This window comes from Piliocolobus tephrosceles, chromosome 6 (genome assembly GCF_002776525.5).
Source record: "Piliocolobus tephrosceles isolate RC106 chromosome 6, ASM277652v3, whole genome shotgun sequence".
NCBI classification, from domain to species: domain Eukaryota; kingdom Metazoa; phylum Chordata; class Mammalia; order Primates; family Cercopithecidae; genus Piliocolobus; species Piliocolobus tephrosceles.
This window is the reverse complement of record NC_045439.1, coordinates 8493746-8499745: the sequence shown is the minus strand read 5'-3', so window position 1 is coordinate 8499745 and position 6000 is coordinate 8493746. Positions and strand designations below refer to the sequence as shown.

Below are 6000 nucleotides of genomic sequence, written 5' to 3'. Positions count from 1 at the left end.
CCAGCTACTCCAGAGGCTGAGGCAGAAGAATTGCTTGAACCCGGGAGACGGAGGTTGCAGTAAGCCAAGGTTGTGCCATCACACTCCAGCCTGGGCAAGAAGAGTGAAATTCTGTCTCAAAGGGGAAAAAAAAATTGAGCCACAGAATTTTCATAGAGGGAGCTTTTGGTTTTACATGAATTCATCCCTACATGGAAGGAGAGTAGGGAGGTCAGGAGAGGAGATTCTGCCCATCAGCCCACCAGAGGCCGTGCTGCTCAGCTCTGGCTTCTACTATTCTGAGTACAGGAAATGTTGAGTCAAAAATTTTAGCAGATATTTTTATTTTTCTCTCACACTGGATTCTGGGAGCTTGAACTGCCAGGACGTCAGTCAAGAGAAAGTGTCGGACACCCAAAATGACATGCAGACTTGCTAAAGCTCGTCTCACACACAGCTCTGCATCTATCCTTTTAGCCAGATTTCCTTATCTCAGGCTGAGTCAGAAATTAAAATATCGAGGCTGTGCTAAGAGAATGGGGTAGAGCAACCAAAGACTCTGGGACAAACCAGATAAGGACTCTGGGGAGTCGCTTGTGAAAAGTCACTTACCTTCCCTGAGCCTCAGTTTCTCATCTGGATTTGATGAGAAATTAAAATGGATTTGATAAAGCCAATCTCTTGGGTGATCGTGAGGACTAAATATGATGAAGTGCTTAAAAGCCCCTACTTAATTCAGGTATTGAAAGCATCCTGGCAATTTGTATGTATTTATAAATGGACCTAAACTTTGTACTTTTAATAGATTGGCTTCCAACATAAAGTCTGTGGGAATCAGCCTCTGAAATTAAACTCACTTTCTCATTGGAACTTTTAAGACCAGGATTTCGTCATTCATTCCCCCACCGTGCAGATGGAGAAGCAAGTCAGAGGTAAGCACGTGCCTCGGGCACATGTGGAATCACATTCAGAGTTGACGTGAACATTCTTGGCTCTCAGAGATGCCTCTAGAATCCCATATAAAAAAGCCTCTTGTTAACATAGAAAACTCATAAGCAAAGCTGTGAGTCAGCCAGGATATATCCTCAAGGTGGGCTCAAGTTCAACACACATGAAAGAGAAAGATATTTAGTTAGCTTTCTGAAATCCTTCTCATCTTAGGCCATTCCTCCACTGTAGAAGGCAACAAGATGCCTTGAAAAGAAAGTGATGTTAACCAGACTTACCTTCACATCCCCTGCTGAGACCTTTCAACCTCTATGGCCTCAGGCACAAGAATTTACTCTACTGCGCCTTCGTTTTCTCATCTCTGAAATGGGAATAATGGTAAGTCTTCTTTTAAGAGCCAAATTGGATAAGGTTTGTGGAGTGCTTAATTAATGTCATATCCATGTCCCAAGATGGCATTTATTTTCCCCCAGGCCATGTGATTTAAACCCAGAGCAGACCTCACTCTCTAGTGAAGCAGGACATCTAGAACTTTAATGTGCATAGAAGCCACATTGACGGCGGAGGTGGGGGCTTGTTTAAATGCAGATTCTGATTTAGCAGGTCTTGGGTAGATCCTCACATTCTACACATGTAGCAAGCTCTGAGGTAACATAGCTACTACCGGTCTAGGAATCTCACTTTGAGAAGCAAGACTGTGGTGGACTCCAGGAATGAAGAAAGATAGGACAAGTAAGTAAAGAGCTGTGGGTTTGGTTCATCTTCATCCTATACAAGCTCCATGCATGCACGGAAGCACAGACACATGTGCAGACTCATACATGCATGCTCACACGAACACACCCACATGCATGTCAAGGCACAGGCTTACACACATGCACACAGCAGGCCCTCACCTACAGATAAATACATATGCATATGTACACACCTCCCAAGTGCATACTCAACTACATGCAGGCTCACAGTCACATGTGTGCATGCAAGCACAAACATGCACCTGCAGACACATACATGTGTGTCCACACAAGCGTGCCTATGGGCACAGACTGCCGCCTACCCATCCTTCCTCTCAGTTCGGGGCTGTTTTTCAGCACAGAGTTTTCATGAATGGGCTCTACAGAGGAATTCCTACTTTCACCCTAGATGAGTCCTGCACTGATTCCATCCGCATCTCTCCGTCCCACCTCCTTATTTTACCTGAAGTGACAATGCTGAGCCTGTGACCCCAAAGGCCAATGTGTTTGCTCTGAGAGTGGAGCAGCCAAGAAAGGGACCTGCTGCTGGTTGAGAAGATCCACCCTTATTTCCACATTTCTCCTCTGGCTAAAAATGAGGACAGTGTTCCACAGTCTGCAGCTGGAGCTCTTCTTCTCTCTGTCACAGGGCATCCCTGCTCAGGGGCAGGGCTTCCCTTCTCTAGCCCTTCATTTTCACCTCTGTAGTAATAATAGGCGTTATTATAATAGAAGTTGTAGCTTATTGCTCATTTATCACCATGCTGAGTATTTTACATGTTAATATGAGTTCTTTTGATTCCTGACCCCATCCTTGTGAGAAGGCAATATTATTATTCCCATTTGCAAGTGAGGGAAGTGAGGCCCACAGACACTGGGGTAACCTTTCCAGGCTGCACAGCTTGGAGCAATGCTGGGAAGAGGGAGAGCTGATTCCGACCTTGCACGCTGACCTACCACACTCAGGCCTCAGACTAGATGATGAGTGGCACGATCACCTCTCGCTCTCCCTCCTCACCCTTTCCTCCATGTCTATTTCTGCAGTGTCATGTCTTTCTTTGTTTCTCCTTTTCTTTTCTTTGCCTTCATTTTATTCTCATCTTTTCCTTTCTTCTCCTTACTTCCTTCTTGCCTTTTCTTGCATGGTTCCTTGCTTGCTGCTATCCTCCTGTTTCTATCCACTTTGTCCTGGATGCCCTATGGCTGAGCAAAATGAACACCAACCTACTTAAAATGAATTTAGTGCTGAGAGCTCCATTGGCACAAGAAGGGGAATTCTGTAGAGTGGGGACATTTCTCAGTCTGTAAAATGACTGAGAACTTTCCAGGTGTCCACAGAGTTGACCCACTCAATCCTCAAATGCTCAGAGGACACAATTTCAGTGAACAGTACCTGCCACCATTGTGTGGGATTTCTACCTAGCACTGGCTGTATACTAAGGACCTTATGTGAACTTTATCCTCTGGGCCTCAAAACAGCCCTCATATGTGGATGTGACAGTGTTCATCCCCTAGATGATGACCCTGAGTCTCGGGGTGGGAGGAGATTGTACAAGGTGGTCCAGGGAAATATGAGCCAGAGGTGGAGCTGCCTGATTGACTCTGTTGCCTTACGTTGTTTTTCATCTTTTAAAGGAGACAAAAGGGAACAAAAATAAGAAATTACTTAGAAAATTTTGCTATGAGAAGCATAGATGGTCATAGTCAAGAAGGAGAACAAAAGCCTGTTTCAAAGATGAGGACCCTGAGCTCTGAGAGGGGAAAGAGTTTGATCAGTACTTGGAGGCCTCACCCAGGTTCCCACCACCACCAGGGACCCTCGTCATCACTACACAAACCTATGACATCTTCTCCAATGTAATGCCATCATGGGAAATGAGCTGCAAGTCAGTGTTCTTACCTATCTTTGACCATGTAACATGCGCACGTGCACGCGCACGCGCGCGCACACACACACACACATACACACACAATTTTCGATATTCTCATCAATATCTCCAGGTAAGCAAGGTGGAAATTGTTAGTGTGGCTGCATCACAGATGCAGAAGTTAGTACCATGCCAACCTTGCTCAGCAAAGGAGGCAAAGCTGGGTCTCCACTCAGGGCCTGCAGCACATGCTACTCTCACTGGGCAACACTACTTTGGAATGGCCACCTTTGGGGGCTGGGGGAAACATGAGTGCGTGAATCAAGAATTACTTCTGTAAAACTGCAGGCCATTTCAGAGAGTATCTTGACTGGAACACCCGTTTGCCATTGTCAACATATAGAAATGGACAACACAGAGGTGTTGAAAGAATAGTGCGACATGTTAGCTTGATCTTACTTCATTGCACCCTTCATGATGCTGCTATTTTAGTATGTCATCCTCTAGTTACCCAAAACTTCCCCCATTATCTTATTATTGCAGAACCCAGGGTCTGGTTTCATGCAGATCTCCCCATGTTACTCACTATAGAAAGATGATCAAACACAGAGTTTTTAGGGCACTGGTGTGACTTGGTTTCACGCCCCTGTCTTTTGTTATACCTTTATTAGCCAAGATAGATTTTTCAAGAACACAGTCAGGCATGTACACTGGGCCAAGGCATTGCTGCCAGAAGCTAGGCTCTTCCATGATGAAATGTTTATAAGGTGATAGCTCTGTACAGAGTTGTCTCCCTGAAATTCACATAAGTAGTGATAAAAACCACTGCAGTCTAGCCCTATTTATCTTTTGGCCTCATCTCTTCACTGCTCCTCACCATCTTTTCTCGAAAAAGTATGATTTTCCTTACAATTCCCTAATTGAGTCATGCTGGTTATAGACTTCCATGCCTTTACTCATCTGCTCATTCTGCCTAGAATGTCATCTTCTCATTTTCAAGACCAACCAACTCAAGGATCCCTCTGACAATGTCACATCCTTCATCACAGCCCACCTTTTTATTTTTCTTTTGAGACTCTGTCACCAGGCTAGAGTGGAGTGGCATGATCTCAGCTCACTGCAACCTTTGCCTCACAGGTTCAAACCATTCTCCTGCCTCAGTCTCCTGAGTACCTGGGACTACAGGCACATGCCAACACAGCCAGCTAATTTTTGTATTTTTAGCAGAGACGGGGTTTCACCATGCTGGCCAGGATGTTCTCGATCCCTTGACCTCGTGATCAGCCCACCTCAGTCTCCCAAAGTGCTGAGATTACAGACATGAGCCACTGTGCCAGGCCCATAGCCCACTTTTAACCCACAGGTGCTGATCTGCTGTCCTGTCCACTGCAGCACACGGACTTTTTTCTCAGCCCTTATCTCCCCCTATTACTGTGATTTTCTCCAACCTGTCTTCTGCATGTGCTCATGAATTCCTGGAGATGATGGAAAATCCCTGAATCCTGACACAAAGCCCAGGGCCTGACATGGAAAGGCGTCCTTGAAGTCTGGTTGAATAAAGGAGTGAATGAATGAATGAATGAATGAATGAATGAATGAATGAACAAAATTAGCTTGATGTAGTGAGGCCTGTTCCACAAAACCACAACGGAAGGGTTTTGGAGAAAGCCTCAGTCTGCAAGGATGTCTCGATCTTTATTAGTCCTGGCCATTGGTTGGACTTGAACCTCAGAGCCCACCACTCCTATCACCTCTTCCCCCTCTCTTCTGCTCTGCTTCAAATGGACCCAAAGATGAATTAACTCAGAGAAATTCCCAAGTCTCCTTTCTATCCACATCCAGGTTAACATTGCCAGAAAGTGTTTTGCCTACTGAGGACTTGCCCTTCCCAATATCATTCTTGATATGTGCTCACATTGACTCCGTATTGAGAGCACTACATTTTATTCAATGCAGCAGCATAGCACAGTGGGTACACACACAGGCTGCAGAGTCTGACTACAGTTGTTCAAATCCAGTTTGAACCACTTCTCAGCTGCGTGGCACCAAATGTGTTGTTCGACCTTGTGAAGGCTCAGCTTCTTTGTCTGGAAAATAAAAAACAAAAACGATGTAACCTCATAGGATTTTAGGAAAATCAGAGATAGTTCAGGGAATGTTCCATGCATAATGAATGTTCATTGTGGATGATTTGTTAGTTAGTTTGCTTGAATCATGATCATTACTGGGACTCCAGGCCTCATCAGGTCAACATCTAGCCCTGTGAGCCCTGAGCAGAGGACTCAGTCATGTTATGTGGGATTTCTGGCCTACAGAATACTGAGCTAATAAATGGTTGCTGTTTTGTGTTGCTACGTTTGTGGTGACTTGAGGGAGCTCTAGCAATCTGGAGTTGGAGATACTCTAGGCCTAGGCTGGAGGAGGCAGGGATGGGTTAAGGGAGGTGCACGCATTTGTTTGCTTTTGGTTAC

At 45.2% G+C, this 6000-nt stretch overlaps 1 long non-coding RNA gene across 1 annotated transcript in view; it reads right to left on the bottom strand.

Moving 5' to 3' along the window:
• Window positions 1-4596: 4596 nt before the first annotated feature.
• The window catches only part of LOC111538143, a 52783-nt gene continuing 51379 nt past the window's right edge, over window positions 4597-6000 (bottom strand). The window contains exon 3 of the long non-coding RNA XR_002730232.1: window positions 4597-5616. This is a non-coding gene — a long non-coding RNA (uncharacterized LOC111538143). The remainder of the gene's footprint in view (window positions 5617-6000) is intronic.